Genomic DNA, 13,734 nt, shown 5'->3' with positions numbered 1-13,734 from the left:
TTTTCCCCCTCTCTCACCATCGAGATTTTCTTCCGCGCGCCCAGTTCCTGGCGTTCTGATATTTCGAGCATCGCGCCACGCTCGTTGGAAATATAAGAAGCGATATCTTTACGAGAGTGTTTTTTGTATCCTTTCTTTTTTCGTGGTGACTCTTCTTCTCCGTTCCCCATTCCTCCACCTCCATCGAACTTCCCTCTCGTGTTTTTCTTCGAGCACGTCTGGTTCGTGGCGGCCGTTCCACCTCACCCCATCAGGGATTCGGAACGAGGGTAGAAAGTGACTCACTTTCGAGACGTTTCTCGACAGACAACGCACCTGCATCCACACGTACTCGCACACATATGTAACGAGCAACCGTTGGCTCCGCTCCAAATCTCTCTCCCTTGAACTTTTGACGAATCTCGAATGCCAATCGCTCCCGACTTTGCCAATGAACGATGAAAATCCCAAGGGAATAACCTTATTGCCGTTCGCTCAAGTACATTAAACGACACGATTGTTTGCACCACCGTCTTACTATCAAGTTTATTGTTCGATTTCCAAGAGAGATTGAAAACAACTATTTCTTAACTCTTTAGAAATAATGGATGAGAAAGTCTTTTTTTGAGCTTGCGATATGGAATTAAAATTTCTTTATTTTGTATAATAATTCTCCTTTATCTTCTACTTGCTTAAAATGCTTTTGATTTTCTCACAAAAATATTATGATTATTTTATAAAGTACATTTTACTAATGTTCTTATGACCGATATATTGTTTAACAGTAAATTTGAATTATCTTTTAATAAGAGAAAAAGATGAAAATTTTATAAATACGAAAAAATCAGCTTTCAAAAGAAAGAATTTATATTTTATTTTACACAGTAAAAGGTAAATGTACATGACCTAATAAAGTAATGAATTTGTTAAATAACGAATTTAGAGTCGTACATATCATTAAAAGCTTAATATTTAATATCTTTTTCCAACAATTAGGTCATGTTCACTAACTGTCCATTAACTAATACATTATTTGAAAAATAACTTTTATAATATTCTTCATTATTTTAAAATCTCTTTGTGTGTGTGTGTGTGTGAGGACATGGATTTTTTAAATGAATCTTTTTAAATATGCGTTATCAAATAATTATAATTTTTATATTTTATATTTTCTTTGTTTAAATGACAATACGCGATTGAAATCAGTTAACTAGGTTTTTGTATATTCAATTACGATATAAATTTTATGAAGCATTAAACCAAAGTATATGCACGTAGTTTGAATCATCCTGCAACAGGATTTTTTATTTATTATTTTATATGTTAGATGAACATTGCGACAATGCGTTTTCCAAAGGCAAAATTCCTTTTTGCATCTCTCTGCCTAGATAAAATTGCTAAAACTGTTGCGGAAATCAATGTGTCAACCTAAATATCTCGTTCAATGTTCTAATCGAGGATTTGTATAAAAGTCAATGACTTTTTTGGTATATATTCACACATGAAAAATTAAAATAATAAAAAATAATTGCACCGTTGATATTTTTTATTTCGATAATAATATCAAATTATAAAGTTTGATAATATTCTATTTTTACTTACTTCTGTCGATAACACAGATGAGACAACGTGATTATCTTTTGTTTCATGCTTCATAAATTTATATTTCTTCATGAGATGTGCGTATGTGATGACATGGCACGTATTTGCTTTTTCGTTGATTTAAATATAACTGGATACGTCTATACATTCGCGGCCAATTGCCTTTTTTTCCCTCTGCCGCCGCCGTTTTATTTCGCGGACGATGTAATCGCGCAAATATCGCACGTTTGCAAAAATTTGCGAGCGTCATAAAGCGCACGTTTAGGCGGTATATTCGATGAATATTCAAGTTACTCTCTTGATGCGACACGTGCTCGAGCATTTGTTTTGTGAAATTAAATCGCCACCAGCATAAAATTGTTTTACGCAAATACTAAATATTACGTGTTTGCGCGGGTGAATTGACGCGTTCTTACGGCGAAAATTGTCGTCGGCGATTCCGAGGCGCCTTTATAGGAATTTGTTCCCACATTTATATTCCTCGGGAAAAGCGAGAAGACTAGTATTGTACGCGAACGGTGTCGGATAGACCAAAGTAAATGCACCGACGGAAGAAACGCACGCGGCGGCAAGAGCAATATTATCGTTGAGAGGGAATGATAACACGCCGCCGCATATGTTACTGTACCAAGATACAAGTGTCTCTCTCTCCTGAAATATCAGCGCGACTGCCGAAGAGTACTTGAACCAACAAAGGGGGACCATGTACATCTGGATATTCTAAAAGCGGAGCTAGTTGCGGGCGTCGAGATATTTATCCTGTCGATAATTACTTTTGCGATTAGTATGGCTTACATGCACCTTTTTCAGCACGTTAAATCTTTCGTCCTACCAGTTTTATGCTAATGCTTCCAGTAAACGCGATTTTTTTACTGGCTTAAACCAGAATTGTGCGATTATTTAGCAAGTTTATTTTAAAAAAATTGCTCCAAAAATGTTTCAAATTTCACAAACAATTAGCTGAATCTTTTTCTGATAAAATAGATTAAAAACTAGAACGCGAGTAACAGTATATGTGTAAGATTAAATTAAAATTGGAACAATATAAAAAGAGAAAAATCTAAAAACGTAGAAAAAGAGGAAATTCTAAAAAAAAAAGAAAATATTTCGGGAAATTTTCAGGATATTTGATTGTGTATACATACATATACTACTAAAGTACATCTATATGATAGACACTCATGCATAATACTTTGGCGATTGTTCGCCGCTGAGCTGTTCTTAAGCTAAACATTTCGACGGATTTTCGCCGAGCGTACTCGCGATCGTTGAATAACAATAAGATTCGTCCCTGGTGGACTCTCCTTACGGACGTCGAATTTTCGGTACGATCTGCGAAAGAATCGACGCTTGCCTTAACGTCGCGCAAAACTCGCACAAAACAAAACTTAACAAGGACAATTTAAAAGTTGCTCGCGGCCTCGACCGTCCGGCAAACCGATGGAGGGTACGCGAAACTATATCTATGTTATAGATATAGGATCGTCGGAACTCCATTTCACTTTATTGTAATTCCATTTTTCTCGTCTGCAAATAAACGCTTTAGTGTTCATGTTATCCACGAGTGACGAAAAAAGTTTTGGCTCGATGAGAATTAAATAGCATTCACCTTTGCATACCAACCCATTGCCGCGTTTTTCACGCTCTATTTTGTTCTTACTTATGTTTTTCTTACGCCTTCATGATGCTCTTACGTTTCATATTTAATGCATTTATCTATACTATTTAGCCTATCCCTTTCTTTCTTCTTTCTGCCATAACATCATTGTCAATTTGATCTTATCGTTCCGACTTTCATCTCACTCAAGGCTAATAATGTCATTTATAGTTATCGTAGTACAGTGAGATCGCACTTCGATACCTCGACTGCTTGTTCATCCCCACTGGATGTCATGCTGAGCTCACCCTCATCGCCACAACTTTGCTTACATCTCCATTCCATCCATTTCCCATTCCTCCAACGTTAAAATAGAAATGCGAGTTTGTTGCTGGTCATTGTACAATAATTTGGAAATGGAGATTTTTCGTGTTCACTACGAGAAAGTCGACGTTGTGCAGCGCCACTATCGGAAATCAAGATCTGAAGTCTTTGAAATTTTTATTCCTGTAATGATCTTTTCCTTTCTTCATTTAATAAAGCACAAACATTTGTCAATTTTATTGGAAATTTTTTACATAAAGGATCTTTGTGATATTTTTTTCCATTAGGAAGGATTGAATTAGTATTTGATAAATGTCACAGATTCCATTGAAACATACATATCAAAGAGAACATCACATATTAAATCTGGTTTACGAATAAGAAATTTAGAAAAGTTAATTTAAGCTATTTAAATTAATTTGGAAAATTTTCGAATAGTCTTTATCAATTAAAAAAAATCGCTTTTTTACTCAAACAGAAATTTAATTTATTTTCTCTTAAATCTTAACATGATTCACGTGACTGAATCCAAATTAATAAAATCCGACAAGGATATCGGGTAATAAAATGTTTAATGAAATTCCAGCAACAATTTGTAAATTCAAGAAAAAGCTGCTATCACGGGGAGAAGAAAAGCGTAAAACGTAAAGCTGTATGCAGGTTATAGTCTCGTAAAACAGACAGAGTGAATTTAAAGTCGCGACGAAGCTTTCCTCCGAAGTATCGGATACTTCTGTTTTCATCAACGAATAGGTGATAAAATAACGCGAGAATAAATCGCGTGCTTTAATCAATCTCGGTTATAGAGGCTTATTTCTGTGCATGTAATTCCAAAAAGATATGAATTTGGAGCGAAGCGATCTTAATTTTTACTGAGGTACACAAACATCGATTATATAAAATGTGAATTCAAAAATATTTATGAATTTTTTATTAAAAAAAAACGTCCGTGGTGATGTAATAACAAATAAATCAAATATCGATACGACTAATCGGATCCGTTACGACGATACTTTATCATATTCGCGGACTTGAAATAAACTGTTTCAACAGTTTGTCGATAGAAATAATGGCGTTTGCTCTATTATTTCATATATAGTATACGTATACTTTTTTGATTCATGCGTGTTAAGTGTAATTTTTTTGTTCGGTACATTCGATGTATTGTACGACTGTATCCTCGTAATGAAATTGAGCATCAGTCCAGATTGAGAAATATTTTCTCATATCTACGCATATAGACGCAAGGGATTAAAGCGGAAGTAAATTATTATTAATCAAGTTATCTCGTATAGATCGGAAAAAAGCGGAAGTCGTAACACAGTACTGTAGAAAATTACGGGTAAGGAATTATGTGTATACGCGCGGGCAAAATCCGGCTTAAAATAATCCCTCGGAAAATCAAGAGCAGTCCGTGGGAAGACCTGTATCGAATTCTACGACAAATATTTACGAAATCTTGCGATGAAAGAAGGCGGTTATGGAAGGATCGCTCATCCGTGCTAGGTTTACGTCCGTAGCCGGTTTTCTTGTATCCTCGGTGTTTTCTTAAGATACGTTAAGAGAAGTGTCATCCCTCTTCTGCGTCTCTCATTCGCTCCCGCAGAGCAGTCGAGGGCACACGTGTGCGCACTCTCTGACATCACATTGGATTTATCACAGTATAAACGTTTGCGTTTTCCCTTATTATACGGCGACCCAGCGAGTAAAAAGCGCTGATTCGTAACTTCGAGTACTTCATTATACATTTCTCTAGTCAACCATATTCTATATAATGTTCAGAATACTATTGTTTGTAGTCATTTACATGCACGATCTATATTATTCTTGTATTTTATGATTGGTATTACATTATTTATACTCATACACATACATTATATTATTATAGTGTATATAATAAAAAATATTATAATTTTTTAAGAACCTCATCTTTGAGGAAAAATAATAAGAATGAAATATTTTAATGTATATAATGTATATATATGTATATATATATATATATCCAATTTACATTTGTATCTTCCTAAACCGCTATTATGAAAACCGGGATAGATCAATACGATGAAAATTCGATGAAGTTCACACTTACACGAGAGATTTAGGAGATTTAAGAAAATGACGCTAGGGAATAACAATAGGTCAAAACTCTCCGGTTTTGTCGTATAAGGTAATGAGCTGATAAAGAATAGGGAGAAGCGTAAGTCAGTTCCGCTTATAGTCCCATCGTTAAGGTAACTCCGATCATTAAAGATTCCCCTCTTCCATAATATTTTCTGTTCTTCTCCGCCATTGGCCTTTCGTTTTAAAAGTTGTTGATAGCAAATCATTTCTTCCTTCTCAGTGACTTAATGACGACGGCCATACCCGCAAGAAAGTCCAAGCAGAACTTATTTGCTTTCTTAGAGCTCTTTTTATCTTAGCAACAGAATTTTACTACATAATATTGTTCAGGTACATAGTTGCCCTCTATTGATCGCGATGAGAAAACGCGATATTAATATTTAAAGGGATGCTTGAACTTGATTTCGAAAGGTATTAAATCAGTTTCCGAATGAAATGCACGTTTTCGATATTCGTAATGGAATGTAATCTGTTTATGTGTATCATCATCAAGCTGTTCTATTAATTGTATTAAAATTGCTACGTAACATTTTATTCGGATTTTATGTGAAAGTATTATAATGTCGTTGAAATGTTTGCCAGTTTTAACACAAGGAATAATTGATATATATTTCTAAATTCGATAATATTTCCAATAATTATATTTTATTTTAATTTGCTTCTACGTAACATTTATCGTAAATAAATTGTAATCAAAGCGAGGAAAGCATCTCTTTAATCTTAATTAGGAGTAGAAATGCGACTTTTTAATTTGACTAATATTTTAATATGACTAAGTGAAAAAGTAAATCAAATCAGAGCTAAAATAATAAATTACTAATTTAGTTGAGGTAATATTTTTCGCAATAAGTTCTTTACAGATTTCAAGATGCTAGTAGCATCAAAATTGAAGATCTAATTTAATTTGGAGGGAATATTATTTTTAGAGTGATATTATGTTGCAAGCCCATAAGTAATTGACACGTAGTCACATATCTAAAATAAATTTACATATAATAGATGTGTTATTTCCACATTATTTATAAAGATATTATTTAACTTTGACTATTATAGACGTTTCTCTTAATTATGATGTATTCATAAACGGTCTCGCTTTTAAATTTTAATATTGATCAATAAATTAAGTTTAAAAAAGTAATATGTACTTGTTTATGTAAGCGCTTATTAATTTATTGCTGTCAATTAAAAAGATAAAATTCTTCTATCGTAGTCGAATTGAAAAGAACAGAGAGGAAGATGCTATATCGCACGTATCAACAAACTCCACAATTACACGATTCAATCGATACACACAGATTGTACCGGATCGTCTTGTGTTGGAGTATTTTCGCTCTCGGTCGTTCTGTTTCTCGCACACTCTAACAAGCCTTAACGAGTCATTGTGAACGTAGCTGACGGGCGTTATTTATGCGCCGCGTGGCGCATTTGTAATAAAAAGCGTCCTCCTGTCCTCTTCTCCGCATCGATCCTCAGCATCTCTCTCGTCGGTGAGGAGGTGCTGAGAGATCGGGCGAACCAAATGAGTTGTAAACCGCGACTCGTAAAGGAATTTCTGTCAGGTCGCTTTTACGATTTTAGAGATTTAGAACCAACGACTGAAAACCGAGAAAGGTGAAGCGATGACGGGGCCAGGGTCGAAAAGGGAGGGTGCGGGATATACATTAACAGCGACGCAATCGTCGGATCGCAAAGGAAAGAGCTTCGGCAGGACGGGCGTATAGGTATGATTAGAAAGCGGCGCGGATCCTCTCGCGCTGTTTCTGAGAAATCCTTTAATTTCGCTCGGAAGTAATTACGTCGGCGATTTAACACGGCGTGGCGCATATACGCTTTTTGACTACGTAAGCGTGGTCCTCGCCGGATGTCTCTCGGACAATTTCCGCGTTTCGCTAAAGTTGGAGGAAAACAAATAGCGGCATACGAGTTTTCCGCGGCGAGAAAGTTCTCATCCAGTTGCGATTGATGGGGAATTATACGCTTTCCGATTTTGTTGAGCTGGCAAATGGAAGGATATATGACTTTAACTTAAAAGGAGAGAAACCGATGTACAAATTCAAATCGAGAATGAAGGAGGATTTTTTAATTATTTGTGAAAATATATATTATCATAGTATATTTCTTATATTACACGAAAAGAATGGATTTGCTAAAATATATCTAAAAATTTTGCTAAATACGGATCTGAAAATAATTTGGTTATAGGTCATCAAAATTATTATGTGAGACGTAATGAGTACCTGATACTGTAAAAAATACATTATTTTAGCAACCAGCTTCAATATTATTTAATATCTTTTTACGGAAATTTTACTTACTTTGTTTATTATTTTCTTAACATGTAACTTTGTTTTAACTAAAATTTACGTAAAATTTCATTAATTCTTTTTCTGCATCATTCCATGTGAAACGCGCACTTAACTCTTTTATTTATTTTTTATTTGTGCCAACATGTTCTTCTATATGTTTACAAGCTTGACATTTTCGTAGATGCAGAAATGAAAATTTAAGGAAAAATTTCCATTTTATTCTGCAGTTTCAAAAAAACAAAAGTTTTGATATGAGAATATTTGTTCCTTTTCTCTCTATTATTATTATAACATGTGACACGTTTAATTATCGTCTAATCCGTATCTTTATTCTTGTTATAAATTATAAAACGAAAAGTATATGCGATATCATTAAGTAATTATATCATGAGATAATTACCGAGTGTTTAGCTCACTTTATCAGATAATCTGGTAGTGTTCGTTGATGAGCGGCGCGAAAGGTGCCGCGAAAATCGATATATTGCGGACACATTAACAAGAACGGGTCGTTTCGTGTCAAGATTTAACGGAAACCGCAGCGTTACGTCGAAAAGTGTGCATACATTACAGAAACTAATTATATAGGCGCTCGCGGCGTGACGCGCTTTCGAAAAAGGGCCTTTCCTACGAGAAGACTAAACGTTGCGAACGGCTGACAAAAGTCGATCGAAGGGCCACATAATCGCGCGAAGTGGACCCGGGTTTCCTTCCTATTTTCATGGCAGAATTACCTCTCTTCCGATATTCAAGATCTTCCTTTCGGTTTGACGAAAGAATTGCCAACTCAGAGGAGACAAGAGATGAACTTTTTGCTGCCATTGAATTATTATGCAAAGTAGCAATTAACTTTTCCATTCGGTAATAGTGCGCTCGAGACTTTCATATAAGAGATCGCCGATGAATATTTAAATATAATGCGCGGGATCGCAGGCGATTGGAAGGGGCTCCTTGGGCTTCAGAAATGAAATAGATTCTACCGCCTAGATGAAACGCGGATTAAAGCCCTATTTACATGACACGGTGGTACGCGCAGGGCCGCGTTGTATGCGGGAATTTTTAGTGGATTTTAATAAAAGAGCGCGGTATGAATATCGTATAATCTCCTATCCGCGCCTTAATTAAATTTGTTGAGATTCAATTTTATGCTATTAAAGTGCGACTTTATTAAAAAATCGATTCCTATCGTTTAAATACTTATTCGTCCCGGTAAGAGATTAGTTTTACTGGAATCGAGGGGAACAACAGAGTTCCCATTTAAACGCGGAAGGTATACATCTGCCTCCTGTTACAATTCCTCAACTATATAAATACTATAATTATACTTGTTCTTCTGTGACTGCGCGCGCTTCGTTCGTTATTCCATTACGCGATATACGCAAATTTACATGTTTCTCCTTCTCCGGGTTTAATCTAAAGTCCTTAAATTCGTAGGAGAAACACGTAAATCCGCGTGGTAACGGTTCGGCGAGACAAACGCCGACGTAGATGCATTTAACGCTGTGATTTTCACCGAGCGTCGAATAAATCTCGCCGGAAGCGCGTTACAAGAGGCCACGCGTTTATCTGTTTAATATCGAGCGAGTGTAAGTACCTGATGTAGGTGCCACAAAACATAACTACAATTAGTCGGCTCGACATCGCTGATGAGAACGAACGTTCTGACCGTTCGGTAGATTCGGTTGGAATTTAGGGTTGCCCGAGCATCTCGCATCCCTAGGTCGTTAGCGGCCATGGCTCGATGCACTCGCAAATTCGAACGACGCGCAGAGAGGCTGCCGTGCCAATGATTTCCGAGTCGCAATGCAGTCGCATATTATATCGCGTGCATAATGACGGAGTCGCATGAATGCACGGCGTTTTCGGCGCGTTCACGCCGGTTCGAATCTCGACAAAGGTAGAAATTGCGCTGACGTATACGCGATTCCATTTTCGTACTGACGCGACGCACTTTCGATCCCTCGTCTTGCCGATTTTTTAACCTTCGCTTCGATTTGTATGAAATAGCCCACAATTGACGTTCGCGTATTTTTTCATATACTATACTTCCATCAAACGATATAAAACCATGAAGCATAATTAATCGTGTCACATTAAAGCCCTACACTTATAACACCGATTAATTAAATCAAATTATGTCGATCTGAAACATAAAGTCGACACGAGAGGCATTTTGTTCCGCGACCACGCTATACGTACAAGCGTGTTTCGTGACAAGATACAATTATCATGCTCGAGTAATTTTTCGAGCAGGGGTCTTAGTCGTAAGAACTGTATAACTGTGCTAAGGGAGCAGGCTAACGTGTGACGTCGGAAAGTTTTAATTCCTCTGAGCCCGGTAGATCGTCGGATCTTGCGAAAATAACGTAAATCGCCACGTTAACTCTAGTTTCCAGGTGGCGCCGCCAGAAATTCTAACATTACGATCTAAAGAGTTTTAGTTGCTAAGATTTTCGCAATGTTGCATATCATTTCCGTATCTTGTGCCATGCTTAAGGTGAAATTATACGGCGAGGCCGCATGTTTAATACTTGGCTTATTTACCGCCGACGTTAACAGTCCGCTTAAATCCTCCACTTGTTGGTTTTAGTGATAATAAGTTTACATTTTTTTAACTATTTAAAAGCTACGTTTATTTTATAATATACTTCACTGATTCAATGGTTCTGGCAATAAATCGATTAACGCTTTTATTGTGAGTGCTGATGTGATAGGCACTATCGTTCTTTATCTTATATTTCGTAACATTATCTTTACCTTTATCTTTACTCAGAAAATTTATGAAATAATTTTAAATGACAAATTGATTATAATTGCTTAATTTGTTCTTCATTATTATTCGTTGCATGATTGAAATTTATCATATTCCGGATATATTCTTGATTTCCACGTTTTGCACAAAATGATATAAAGCTGGGTCGTATTAGCGATTTTCCGATGACGATAAGAAAAAAATAGAATAAGAACAAAGTGACGCGGCATGGAACGCCATTAGAGACTAATTATCTGGTTGGCTTCGTGGCTAATTAGCTGGGCGTAGGCTCATCGACTACCGAGTGAAAGCAAAGATGAGGAGGGCATGGTCTCTGACTGAAAGATGTAATCGATTCTATTGATTATACTATCTGCAATCTTCTCTTGCACGGCATATTTTGCCCATAATATCTAATGCATATTTATTATCGCTTTAGGCATCTTCAGTGCATCAGCATATGCAGTATTAATTACAGAGCATTTTTAGTTTATTTAACCCTACAATAAAATAATTGTATACATACACCTTAACTCTGAAATATATTATACTTAAAATGACGTTTTTTATCTTTAAAGTGATATTTTTTAAATCTTTAGTCGCTTACGTTGAACAAATTAATTATAAATTATAATTCAAGTATATATTTTCAATTATTTTATACAGTACTCGCTTAAAGAACAAATATAAATTATGTCTTGGGCATAAGAGACGTACCATCTTTGTGCATATGTATGTATAACGAAGAAATTAAATTGCTAAATTATTAAATCGATCAGCGCGTATTCTGTGAATCGTCAAAAAATTCCATCAGCCCGCTCGTTGACAACATTCGCGGATAGCTAAGCATCGTATGACGGCATTTTATCATGGTGCATCTTATCGCGTTAATAAGCTCGACTTATTCGAGAGCCGCGGATTAATATATGCTTATCCAAATGCGTTTCAATCGCCGAGGTGCTGCTTAAATTCCGTAATCCAATTAACACAATGAAAGACGGAGATTGACAGTGAGACGCCGGAATTCCGAAGGACGCGCATTCAATCCAAATCCGTTCACGCCAAATCGATCGTCGAAATGTAAGCTGTCAAACCGTCCTCGCGAGACCGGAGTTGCATTACGAGCGACGTATCAACCGCGGTATACACGCGCGATTAGCGTACAACTGCAGCCTGGCTGGTTCGATCATAGATAAGTCGCGTTTGCTTTGGCTCATGATTGTGCTATCAAGAGGTTCCGGGCATTGTGTGTACTACACAATGTTCGCCATTTTGAGGGATATGTCGGGTTATCTTGCAACGAAGCTACTTGACATGTGATAAAGCAAGAAAATGTGAGTTCCAATAATAATTCAGACAAATAGAAGTACATTTTGCAGAAGCAAAAAGATTCTTTCTTATCAGTAAACCGTTATTATATGGAAATAAAAACGGTTAATAAAAGCTTAAATTTATTTAGAAAAACAAATTACACAAAATTTTTTAATTTATAGAATTTTTGTTTGCGACATCGAACTTATTTGATACGATTTCTTGTCGCAATTAGGGGTGAGTTCCATTCACAATGCTCACAAGTATTACTCGTCCTTGTTTAACATTTGACGAACAATAAGGATAAAATAATTCCCAGAGCGTTCATAATGCATTATAATCGATTTGTCAATTTCTTACAATCATAATCCACCCGGTAATTTGCATAATTTCCGAACTCACTGATTCGGATCGAGATAAATGTGTTAATAAGATGTATGCTCGCAATCTGATGATTAATTAATCAAGGGAAGATTTTTTTTTTCTAAAAGTAATAAGTCATTTCGTGAGTCGTAAGAGTTTAAATCACGCGAGTGACTATGTTAAACGACTTTATTTATGGCATTTTTTAATTTATTATCGAAGAGTTATAATAGCAATATACTGATTAATCATATATATACGTATATATGTGTTTACGTTCATTTTTCACGCTGAGATAATTATTATATATAAAAAATTTCTTATACGAATTTAAGATAGGTTTACAGGTAGATTTTAATAGTTTGTAGATTATTTATTACCGTTACAATCTTAGAATATTGTGTGCCCAAAAACATAAAGAAAATAAAAGTTATATTCGTTAAACGTTGAACAATCTATGGCAAGAGGGGGAGTGGGGGGGGGGGGGCGAATTTTACTTATAGTCTACGTAAACGACAATTACGATCGGCAGTGAAAGGGGCTTCTTTATCAAACGAATAGGTAGTTCGTTGAACGGGGACAGGTTTAGCTTTTGCGGAATATACGAAGAGAGATGAACTTGAGAGCAGGGAAAGAATTGGTAAAGGAAGCGGTATAAACGAAACTGTCGTGGTGGCTCAGCCACGCGAAATGCAGAATATTTCATATTTTTCTGTGAATATACGTTCGCGCAATAAAGTGGATATCGAGATCCGGGCCACTGATGGAGGCTCTCAAGCATCCTCGCTACTAACACAACAACCGCATCCTGCAGTTCGCTATGCGCGACCACTGATACCAATTCGCGGCAGTTCACACCCACGTGTATCTACATGATGACGCGGCGCACCACACGGACAAGCAGACGTATCGACGTGTCTCCCTATAACTGATTGCAGCGGCATAGTAGATAGAGAAGGTGGCAGAAGCTTTTCATTCGGTCGCTCTTCCTACTTCTCTTTCCCGCATATGTTCGTCTCCTTTGCAAGCTGCAACTCCGTTCCCCATTCTTCTTTTCCACACTCATCGTTTTCACTCTCCCCATTATCCCCTGTTCTCTTCTTCGTCTTTCTCTTTCCGGTACCAACCCGGACTGTTCGCCGTCGTCTCTCTTTCTCCCTCTTTCTCTTTCGCCACTCGCCACTTCTTCGACCAAAAGGGAACTCTATAAATTCGCCCAGAGAAATTGTCACGAGAAATATGGAATATTGAGTGCGAGCAAAGCTACCCTTGTCGCCTGGGAAACGCCGTCGAGAACGAGGAACGAGGTACCTCGCCAAACGGCAGTTACGTAGGACCTCAGCGAGGTCGTATACCGGACCGGTTGTCGTCGTAAGGAGGGT

The sequence above is a fragment of the Cyphomyrmex costatus genome, unplaced genomic scaffold (assembly GCF_001594065.2).
Source record: "Cyphomyrmex costatus isolate MS0001 unplaced genomic scaffold, Ccosl1.0 scaffold36, whole genome shotgun sequence".
Lineage (NCBI taxonomy): Eukaryota > Metazoa > Arthropoda > Insecta > Hymenoptera > Formicidae > Cyphomyrmex > Cyphomyrmex costatus.
Note: the sequence above shows the minus strand (reverse complement) of the source record.